This window comes from Anopheles gambiae, chromosome 2 (assembly GCF_943734735.2).
Source record: "Anopheles gambiae chromosome 2, idAnoGambNW_F1_1, whole genome shotgun sequence".
Classification (NCBI taxonomy): Eukaryota; Metazoa; Arthropoda; class Insecta; order Diptera; family Culicidae; genus Anopheles; species Anopheles gambiae.
Genome location: NC_064601.1, coordinates 69,752,192 through 69,764,488, shown reverse-complemented (window position 1 = coordinate 69,764,488; position 12,297 = coordinate 69,752,192). Strand labels below are relative to the sequence as shown.

Here is a 12,297-nt window from a genome sequence, read left to right as displayed (position 1 = left end):
ACAATGCGGTAGCCACTTGCTCGTGATGTGCAAAAAGTTGATTTTGTAGGCGCTTACAAGCACCCTTGTGAAATTTCAGGTGATATTTCGGATTACGGGATTAATTTAGAACAATTGGCAGCCGTGTTGGTTTGTAAAATGTTTGCTACAATTCACTGTGCTTGCTGAAATTGCGTGGTGTCTGTGAGCGCTTACTGAACCATCTACACTTGCGGCGGCAAAATACAGTATAAAAACTGTATAAAACAACACAAAACATGTATGAACATGAATTGAGGAACTGGGAATCTCAGCGCATCAATAAAAACTCAATTTAAAATAAATATTTCATCATTTTTTAATCGCTACCAACTACTGAAAAATCAGTAATATGAGAATGACTTTACTGGGATTTCAGTAAACGATCTGTCATTTTGGTGAGCACCGGACATTACTGAATGATTCAGTAAACATTCTTTTTACTGAAAGGATTACTGAAACTTCAGTTAAAAAAATTTCAGTAAAATTTTACTGAAGTTCAGTAAAAAAAGTTTTCTGTGCAAAGCAGGAACAGTATAAGCATTAAACCCAAAACAGGAACTTAGTGACAAACACCATTGGTTTTATCAACAAAAGACAAACGAAACCAGCTTAGTGAAAACAATAACTTTCCAACATACAACCCTGAACCATAGGTGCGAAACCTTTAACAGGATAGGATTATGCCCATCCAACATCTATCGACTTCTCATTTGAAGAGTTTAGGTATGTCCCCCTGCCCAAGGTAAAGCCTCTAAACTCCAACGTTTCCAGTAAGGGAAATCTCCTAAAGGCCGGGTTACATTGATCGTACTTCGTGGTGTAATTTTGATATTCACTAGCGCATCTGGCGGCGGCTGGTGGAAGCTTTTTTTGGTCGTCGGGGGAATGGTCGTGTTGGATCTCAAAATTTATTAGTTTTTACACCGTTTTTTATGCGAAAACGGCTGAAATACTTGCACAATATGTTTGTCTATCATTTAGAAAGCTTTTTCAGTCCAGTTAAAGTAAAAATATAGAAAAATAACATATTTTCTGGAGCGGCTCCACATTGTTTAGCAAAATGCTTCGGTCAGCCGCCGCCAGATGCGCTAGTGAAAATCGAAATTACACTTGCGAGTACGATCAATGTAGCCCGGCCTTAAGGGTTTCTGTGATCGCCTGGACGATCAAATGTCGAAAATCCGCATCGAAACAGTATCCACCACAGTTCTGCTTATTTCGGCAAACGATGACCTTCCTCAAACGATGTTTGAAGGCCACCCTGGCCAACGCGAGTTCAAAGTTAATACATGGCAACCGTCCCAAAATCGAACAAACCGTGACTACCTCAAAGCATATCATAATTGGTTCCGTTTTGGAAAATTTGGCCAGAACACGATTTGATAGTGACTCTGGTAATAACGCTGGCTCCAAAGTCGGTGCTGCTTCTAGGTCAACCACGGTAAACCTCGAAACATTAGAAGGTGCAGCTCGACACGTGGCTGAAGCTGATGACGACGGTGATTTTGACGGTCCAGCTGAAGATGATCATGGTTGGGGCGGTGCAGTTGATGATGATGGAGGTTTTGATGGTCTAGTTGATAGCTTTAGGGGCCCTGTTGATGATGATGGTGGTTTTGGCGGTGCAACTGATGATGATGATAGCTTTAACGGCCTAGGTGCTAGCTTTAGCGACCTAGCTGATAGCTTTAGCGGCCCAGCTGATGATGATGGTGGTTTTGGCGGCCTTGTTGATGATGATGGCGGTTTTGGCAGTGCATTTGATAAAGATAAGTTTAGCGGTCTATCTGATGATGATGGTTTTCCGCGCATTGCCTCATTCATCGTCGACATCATTCCAGCTGATAGTGTTGCATGCTGTTGTGCCCATAATGGTTTTAAGCAACGGGTTAGACAGGCTAATGCTATGGAGATTTGCCCCCGTTCCGCGCAACGGTACGGAATGCGTATTTAAGCACGGGTTTATTTTGCGAATTCTCCCTCTTCGTATTCTTCCGTTTTAACAACGAAAATTTGCTTTACCCCATTCTGTATATATCTTTTTTGTATTGAACTCAATGCTGTAGGTACTAAATGTTACCCCTCACTACAGTGTCGATAACCCTGAACTGATGTGAAATCAACCTTTTCCATGGTTGCCCGGCGTCTTCTATCCATTGTTTTACAGGTGCACAATTTTACCTGGTTTTTAAATCAGGTGAGCTTGAACACTCTCACATTTTATTACCTTTTCCGGTAGGGAATAAAACACAACGACATGTTTAAAAAAAGAGCAAGGAAATACGCATTTCAGGATTTTCCACATGTACTGTTCACATTATTTTCTGTTGAAATTCTAATCATGTTTGCAAGAGTATCCTTCTTTTACAAAAGTAAACCGTTCTATTTTGAACCATACCCTAAACGACACTTATAATGTTAATGTTATCTTATTCGATTTTGTACTTCACAATCACACCGCTATGTAACGGTTATTTAAAAGACATTGTAAGCGAGCTCTATAAAATAATCGCCTTCAACTTGGTGTTCAAGTAGTCTGACTAAATGATTCGTAACGTGGTTGGCACACAACACCCGATTGGTCGATCCAGAATCGTGAGGGGATAGATATCACTAGCATGTACCCGTAAGTACGTTTTTTCCATAATATCTGTACTAATAAAAAAATCTGTTACCAGCTGATCTTCCTTCAATACCAGGGTAGCATGCATGCAAGAAGGATACGCTTCAACGGGAAAGATAGAGATGAGTACTGCAATGGGCGGTAATAAGACAGATAGATAAAGATATACCTTTTTTCCTTTTTTTCAATCACATGGCACGATCAAATGGTGCCGCCATTTTATGCGCGCACCGGAACAGCACACCAATTACGAGAGTAGCTCACTCCGCGAGAGAGAGTAACTCATTATCAATACAACCATTGAAACGCGCCGCCATAAAATCAAAACAAAGCGCTCAAAAAAGTCGCACAGGCCTTCCATCATGACTACTTTTATGACAGATTGCGTCGCAAAATGTAAACATTGCTCGTGTGGCGGGTTTTGTAGTGGTGTCATTTATTTTGTTTACACCCTGTACCGCATCGTTTAGTTTTTCATTCTTAGGCCGACATGCGGCCGCGGACTTCCGCTTGCTGAAAAATGTATGGATATGATAGTTCGGGAATGTTGCCGTTGACACTTTGTATATGGGTTTGACAGCAGGTGGAATTCCGGTCCGTGTATTTTTGGCCTTAAATGTCCTAAAAGTAACTAATAATCATTCCCCGAGCTGTTTAGTACATAATTTAAATGAAACTAACATGTGAATGATGAGAATGATCCAAGCTGCAGTCCAAGAAGTGCGAAAGTGACAGCTCTACAGTAAAACTACTTACAACTCGCTGAACATGTCTATGTAATCCTCGACAACCCTGTATCACGCACACAGCAAATACCTTCTCACATTATTTTGCCAGTTTTTCTAACAACAAATTATGTATTCAAGTTCAAAAGGCTGGTAAGTGTTTTTACACATTCTATTAATATGTTATGTGAGTTTTTGTGGGCTGCGAAGGGTCCAAATAATTGTCTGTTCTGTGTAGGTGTAGCTCTTCCCGAATCGTGTCCAATGTCGCCGATTGTTCAGCACAAAAATTGCAGGTTATGTGTAAAGGTATAGATTACGCTTGTATGCAAATCACCAAAATATGTTATGCTTTGTAGACTATGGATCATTTCAATGAAAAACGACGGCTGTCGCCAAGCAGAACTGCAGATTGCTCCTGAGGCGAAGGTAGCGTCGACGCCTCGCTTAACGTTGGTTAACACTTTCACCGCCAGCCTGACTGTCACAGTTTTTGAGTGAGCACGTAGCGCATGGCAAGAGAGCGATGAGAGCGACAGTTTCTCGTGCGATTGTTATCACTCTTTTGTTTCATTGCGATAAGCGGCGTAGCACATGTCGTTCTCGTTCTCTCTTTCCTACCTCATTCGTTCTCAAGAGAATCACTGAGCGTCAGATGCAAAGCTTGAACGGTGAGCAAAAGCGTCATGCGAATTTATATGACACGGCGCTTAAAGTGTTAAGCAAAACCTTGCCCGCCAGGGCCATACGCCGGTAGCGAGCCAAGCGCAGCCAGAACCTTCTGGGATGGGCTCAGCGATCGCACGGCTTCCTAGCTCGTTCCGAATAGTTCGAAAGCCAGCACCAGCAACGGAAACGGCAGCGGCAACGGTAACAATAACGGCCGAACCGGTTACAACAACCGCCCGGAATAGCACGCATACTTTTGTATGCGCACCAGGGCCAGCGCACCACCGTCGATCAGCTCGATGGGCACAGTGCCCAAGAAAGTGCACCCGATAGCTTCTATTGCATGCAAAATAACCTCTCACACTCCTGCTTCTAATCCAAGGCCGTATGCCTAACCCCATCCATCCAGCAAAGAAGCAATGCTTCCACAAAGCATGTCCAATTTCATGGACACTGGTTTAAAAAAGCTGGATGGTATAGAATTAACAATTCAGGAGGAGCGCCAGGAGCAGAAAGCGCAACGAGTAAAGCTTGAGATCTTGGAAGCTGCCGTGCAGCTGATGCAGCCTAGCCTGAAAAAGCACGGGGGCATGCTACAGATACTCAAGAACTCGACTACCACGGCGGAAGGATTTCTCAACCAGATCAGAGCCACCATTTTTGCCGAGCCGCTTACTTCCACCGGAACAGTGCCAGAAGGCTTCTGTGTGAAAGCAATGAGTACCGGAGAGCAGGTCGTCGAATTTGAACAAAAATTAGCTGACAATGAATATTTTAAACATGTGGTAGATTGGCTGCGCTATCACATAACTTCAGGTAATTCGACCACAAGAATGACGCAGGCGCTGAAAGCTATATTCAAGCCGGAAGCTATCGCGGCGTGCGGACGGAAAGGCGCGAAGGGGAAAGATGCGCTAAAAGATTGTAATACAATTTGCCTACTGTTTGAAACAGTAGGCAGTACAACAAAATTTACAGTAACACACCTAGGTGTGAAAAACTTTCTTGTAACGAAGTTTAGGTATGGGGAGTATAATATAAAAAAGAAGCTTTAAATATTGCTGAAGCAAACAATGATACGGAGCAACAGCAGGAGGAACAATATTTAAAATTTAGGTTTATTTTTTCCATTATCTAGAACTAGTGTATTGTATTTATATGTAGTGCTGTATTTTCCATTGTGGATAGGATCAGCTAGGATACGCTTTTTTAAAACGAATTTCATAACTAAAGGAGGATATGATTGTATTAGTGTTCTACCTACAGATGGACACCTTCTATTTGCTGACGACTTGAAGATATTTTTTCCTGTGTCCTCTATTGTTGATTGACAATCGCTTCAGAGCTTTTTACATAAATTTTCATCTTGGTGCTCGTCTAATGAGTTAGTGCTTTGTCCCCCTAAATGCTGTGTTGTCTCTTTTGGTCGTCCTAACAGAAAAATTTCATAGAACTACTTTTTTGGTCAAACTCAGATAATAAGAGAGTCTTCAATTAAGGACCTTGATGTTTGACTCGATGACATCCTCACATGCAACTACCAGATCAACCATGCTGTTGCTAAAGCGAACAAAGCTCTGGGACTCATAATTCGTCTTGCCTCTGAGCTGGGTTCGATCTATATTGGATTACGCTAGTCTTGTGTGGACCCCGGCTGGAGGTGCCGCTATGCAGAGACTAGAGAGAGGGCAGAGTCCGCCTGTGCCCTCTTATTGTCTCCGCTGTCGGATGTTGGGCTTGTTGGAAATAAAATCCCGACATTTACACGCGCAGTCTTCCTTCATTGCAGGCCTCCTGACCTCCAATATCGATGCTCCTTCGCTCCTCAGTTCTATTCCTATTCACGTTCCTTCTCGTCGTCTCCGCGACAGACCTCCCATTTGTATCCCCTCCCACCGTTCTGTTTTGGTCATAAAGAACCATTTTGGAGAGCTTGCGCTTTTGCGAATGGTAATTATAATATCTTTCTTTCGCGAGGTAATTATAATTACAATTACATTATAAGTGTAATAAGCATCTACTTCGTGTTTTAATGTTTATTACTTACAGGTAGATGGAAGCTGATAGATGGAAGCTGGTAGCCCTTCAGCAGCGGGAACGGGCTGTGTTTCGGCATAACTCCGGAACACCACAAAGGATCGACAGCACGGTTCGTGTAAGTGTTCGGATTGATGGAAGGTTTCTGTTAGCTGGTAGGCTTTCTATCACGTATAAGTATTATTATCTCCTTCATGTTTTAAAGTATTTTATTTTTCTTCAGGTTGCTGGTAGCTGGTAATCCTTCAGCAGTGGGAACGGGCTGTGTTTCCGCATCCTTCCGGAACGTCACAAAGGATCGACAGCACGGCTTGTGTAAGTGTTCGGATTGATGGAAGGTTGCTGGCAGCTGTATATATATATATTTATATATACAGGGAGGCATCGTAGCAGTGATACACCTATTCGAGTACTCTTTTTGTGTTTTCTGTCACTGTGTGTCAAACTCATGGGTATATTTTGACAACTTAATTAATGACATGGATTAAGCAGAAACTGTCCCATCTCAATTTAAGTCGATTATTCGTCTACCGGGCAGCAATCAATACGAGGAGACAGGCACGATTGTTCCAAAAACAGAAACCGGGCAAAAAACGGAGTGTCCGGACTCCAGCGGTGATCCAAACGATTTATATTAATATATATCCGTGCAAATCGATTAATCGGCAACCGTCCGGTCCCGAGCTCCCTGGATAATCGACGTTCTATAAAGGTATATACGGGTACCCATGTACATATTGCCCGTAAAAATATTTATCCATTTACAGTTATGTTATATACAGGGTGTGCGGGCTAAATTTGACACCTGGCATTTGGGTTTATATCTCAGGGTTGAGTTAACGTATCGAAATGATTGATATGTCATTCGATTGCTAAAAGTTGTGCGAACAAGTATAAAAAATGTCCAGCTCCGTAAATATGTGGAACCCGTCCGAATTGTACAAGCGCGTAACGTGTGTTATGATGGTTCGTGCCGGCCATAAGAATGCCGAAATTCGGAAAAAAACAATACGGTGGCCAATGGGCGGCCGTACGTTTGGCAGCAGGATTCTGCACCATGCCATACGGCCGTAAACACGCCAATGGCTCACTGCCAATTTCGACCGATACACCAGCACTGACGTTTGGCTCCCAAACCCAGCTTCCCTGACCTTAATCCTATGGATTACTTTGTGTGGGGCACAGTTGAGCGGGACACCAACAGGTCCTGCAATACCAAAGCGGAGCTGGTGGCCAGAATAAAGGCCGTGTTTGCAGCCATCCCCAGAGACATGGTTGTCCGGGCTTGCGCGCGGTTCCGGAAGCGGGTGCAGGCGGCCATCAACGCGGAGGGGGGATACTTCGAATAAAAAATGCGGCAAACATGGTAAGCTAAACTTTGTAGAACATTTTTTTTAATATTAACATAAATTTGATAAAAATTCCTTTCCTATTCCCTAAGAAACTGTCAAATTTATCTCGAACACCCTGTATGTTTATATAACGACGATTGCGTATACACTTTTTGCCGCTTTTTACATTTTACATACCGTATATGTCGGTGCCGGTCTCGTAGTACAGTCGTCAACTCGTACGACTTAACAACATGCCCGTCATGGATTCAATCCCCAAATAGACCGCGCCGCCATACGTAGGACTGACTATCCTGCTATGGGGGGGAATCAATTAGTCACTGATAGCCAAGCCCACAAGTGGGTACAGGCTGGCCTTGACCGACATCGGTTGTTGAGCCAAAGAAGAAGAAGAAGATATGTCCCAGAATTAAAAAAATAAAATTGGTTAGCCGGATACAACATGAGCTTTCGACCCCTGGTCCAGTTAAAATGAATTCTATCGCCAAAGAGCGGATGCGATACCAATTATCGTCAGAATTGTCAAATGCTCGATGTTTTACGTAGAATTTGTCTACTGGTCGAAACTGACTTTTTGATTTCGAGAACGATCGAATGAATAATCCGTATGCGATGCCAACGTTTGGTCTGTAGCGTTTTATTCTAGTTTTCAGCGGGTGGGGGGGGGGGGGGAATTAGTTAAAAACCTGGAATAAGAGGTCATTCTGTTTTACTCCTAACTATTTAACTTTGCAGTACTTACATCATAATTTGTACATGTTCCCGAAATACGCGAACGTTTATCCAATATCAAATCAATGAATTTATTTAGTGACTATAACATCTCATTAAATGCTACATTACACGAACATTTGCTATATTTTGATTGAAAACTGCGTGATTCGACGTCCGAAATTAGACCCTCATTAATAGCGCATTTCGGGGACAGCCTCTAAATTCAATCGCAATCTCAATCCCAATAGCTATCGCAATCAGAATCCCAGTAGAATCGCAATCCCAAACGAATCGCAAGCTCAATCCCAATCGCAATCCCAATCGAATCGCAATCCTAATCACAATCCCAATCCCAATCCCAATCCCAAACGAATCCCGATCCCAATCGAATCGCAATCCCAATCCCAATCAGAATCCCAATCGAATCCCAATCGAATCGCAATCCGAATCCCAATCGAATCGCAATTCCATTCCCAATCAGGATCCCAATCCCAGTCCCAATCAAATTCCCTATCAGAATCGCAATCCCAATCCCAATCAGAATCCCAATCGAATCTCAAACGAATCGCAAACGAATCCCAATCGAATCACAATCAAATCCCAAACGCAAAGGAATCTTTTAGAAATTCAAATCCTACAAACGGGATCCGATTCGATCGAAATAAAAATAAAAATAAACGTTTCGAATATTGTTGATGGAACGAAAATTTTCCGTTAGACTTCCTAACTCCGGATCACTTTGGTGAGGCTGGCGCAAGTGGCAGAACAAGGCAACCACCACAGCAGCAGCACAGCAGTAACAACAGAGACGACGAGGTGCCTCCGCTATCTCCAGATGAGATTGCCAGCGGCATCAAGCAGCTTAAAAGCATTAAGTCTGCTAGCGGTGATGGACTGGCGGCCGAGCTATTCAAGATGTGACCGGAGAGGCTTACCGTCGAAATGCATCAGCTGATCGTGAAAGTCTGGGAGCAGGAGGAACTACCGGAGGAGTGGAAGTGGGTATTATTCCCCCAGTCTATGAAAAGGGCGACATGCTGGATTGCTCGAATTTTCGAGCCATCACAGTCCTGAATGCCGCCTACAAGATCCTGTCCCAGATCCTGTTCTGCAGACTTGCACCCCTTGCTACAAATTATGTCGGCAGCTATCAAGCTGGGTTTATTGGAGGCAAATCCACCACAGACCAAATTTTCACTCTACAGCACATCCTCCAGAAGTGCCGAGAGCGCCAAATCCCTACGCAACACCTGTTCATCGACTTCAAGGCGGCCTAAGACACCATAGACCGGAAGGAGCTATGGAGCATCATGCAGCGGTACCACTTCCCTGGGAAGTTGATCCGACAGTTAGAAACATCCATGAACGGGGTGCAGTGCAAGGTGAGAGTGACGAACATGCTTTCAGAATCGTTCGAATCTCACCAAGTCTGAGGCAAGGGGACGGACTCTCCTCTTTGCTGTTCAACATCGCTCTAGAAGGTGTCATGCGAAGCGCGGGCTTCGACATCCTGGGCACAATTTTCACCAGATCTCTCCAATTCCTTGGTTTCGCGGATGACATCGACATCTTCGGACGTACAACTGCGGCGGTGTGCAAAGCGTACACCCGACTGAAACGCGAGGCCGAGAGGATTGGATTGAGGATCAATGCGACGAAGACAAAGTTTCTGCATGCCGGAGGCTTTGTACTAGTGTTGGGAGATTCGGGATTCGGAAGATACGAAGATTCAATCCCTAGAAAGATTCGATCGGATCCCGTTTGTAAGATTTGAATCCATAAAAGATTCCATTGCAATTGGATTTGGGTTGGGATTCGTTTGGGATTCGATTGGGATTCGATTTGGATTTTGATTGGGATTGGGATTGCGATTCGATTGGGATTGGGATTCGTTTGGGATTGGGATTGGGATTGTGATTGGGATTGCGATTCGATTGGGATTGCGATAGGGATTGGGCTTGCGATTCGATTGGGATTGCGATTCTACTGGGATTCTGATTGCGATAGCTATTGGGATTGGGATTGCGATGGAATTTAGAGGCTGTCCCCGAAATACGCTATTAATGAGGGTCTAATTTCGGACGTCGAATCACGCAGTTTTCAATCAAAATATAGCAAATGTTCGTGTAATGTAGCATTTAATGAAAAGTTATAGTCACTGAATAAATTATTTGATTTGATAGTAAATAAAGGTCCGCGTCGGATACATGTACAAATTATGATGTAAGTACTGCAAAGTTAAATAGTTAGGAGTAAAACAGAATGACCACTCATTCCAACTTTAACTAATTCACCCTCTACGGGCACGAGTCTTGGACTATGCTAACGGAGGACGCCAATGCACTCGCCATTTTCGAACGGCGTGTGCTAAGGACTATCTTTGGCGGTATGTGCGAGCAGGGCATATGGAGAAGGAGGATGAACCACGAGCTAACTGAGCTGTTTGGCGGTGCTGATATCCTGATGGTCCTCAAAGCCAGAAGGATACGATGTCTGAGGCACGTGATGAGGATGCCGGACTTATGCCCCACCAGGAAGGTGCTCGTCAGCAACACGTTCGGCACGAGGCGTAGAGGAACGAGCTCGTTGGCTGGATCAGGTAGAGTCGAACCTGTCAGAGATCGGATGCAACTGTGGTTGGAGGACTGCAGCCCAGAACCGAGATTCCTGGAAACGGATTGGCGACCTAGCCATGTCTTCTAGACGTGCTCGTACATGAGCAGGCCAAGACGAAGAAGAAGATTTAAACAATCCTATCGCCGTTCTAGTTCTAGGAATGCATAACTTCAATACGAAACCATACAACAGTGCAGGAGAAATGAGAAAGCTCTCCTCCAAGCGAGGAAGCTCCACTGGTTGGGTTTCCCACAAACAGATGGTGCCACCAGCTATTTGCTATTTTCAGAACGCATCAGTCGTTTGCCGTCTGCTAAACGAAGTCTATATTCAGTTTAGGTTGAGAGCTTGAGTCGTTTAGAACCCGTTTAGTGGTCGTTTAGTGGATTTGTGGCACTAGGGTAATCTTCGCAGAATAAATAAGCGACGCAGAAGACGAACGTAACATCACTTTACGGTAGAAGATCCGTAGAAATCGGTATAAGATTTGCCTGATCTCACAGCGCTTCGAGTGAGCACTTAATCATTCCAGTTGAATAAAAGTTCTTCAAAACAGTTATCGATTGATCGAAATCACATTAAGGAAAACATAGGTAAAACAAATCGAACAGTACAATAAACGACTGTTACTTTGTATCGCATTCGCTCAATGCGTTGGCGACATAAATTTCGTAATTTTTATTAACGATTATCGTTAATTTTTAACGACTGTTAATTTTTAACTGCCGCTCTGGTGGTACAGTCGTCAACTCATACGACTAAACATCATGCCCGTTATGAGTACATGCTCCGAATTGACCGTGCCCCCATACGCAGGACTGTTTATCCTGCTATGTGTCAATCAATAAATCACCTAAAGGCAAACCCACAAGTGATACGGGGAGGCCTTGACCGAACACAGTTCTTTTGCAAAAGAAGAATTAATTTACCTACAGTGGATCGCCGTTTATCCGGGCTCATTGGGTCTCGACCTCGCCCGGATATGCGAATAACACGAATAATGAATCAAACGATACATTTGATGTCAAATTCTTGTTTTTTTTAAGTTTATTTCGTGTGTTTTTCCAATGAGAATACAGTGGAGCGCCGTTTACCCGGGCTTCTCAGGACTTGACTTCGCCCGGATAAGCGAATAACACGGATAATGAGTCAAACTATATATTTTATCACCAATTCCTGGTTATGTTTTGGAAATTTTTCTTATTTTTTGATAAAAATAACCCAGTTTTTACTAACTTCATATTTTTCCAACGAGAATATTTGAAATTTGCCATGAATTATAGTGTTTTTTGTTATGACAATGTGCTCTTATAACCGCTTTTTCAAATATCCTCCTCATAACGCTATGTCACTTATATATTGAACTTCATTTCTCAACAGCACGGATAAACGGAAAGCCGGATAAAAGGTACCCGGATAAACGGCGCTCCACTGTATTTGAAATTTGTCATGTATTAAAGTGTTTTTTGTAATGTCAATCTGCTCAGATAGAATTTTTTTTCTAATATCCTCAGAACACAATGCCTTCTTTGTATTGAAC

At 43.3% G+C, this 12,297-nt stretch overlaps 1 protein-coding gene across 14 annotated transcripts in view; it reads right to left on the bottom strand.

Annotated features, from left to right (window-relative positions):
* Positions 1–12,297, bottom strand: part of LOC133391068 (uncharacterized) — a 149,185-nt gene that overhangs the window by 117,721 nt on the left and 19,167 nt on the right. The gene's annotated exons all lie outside the window — the stretch shown is intronic.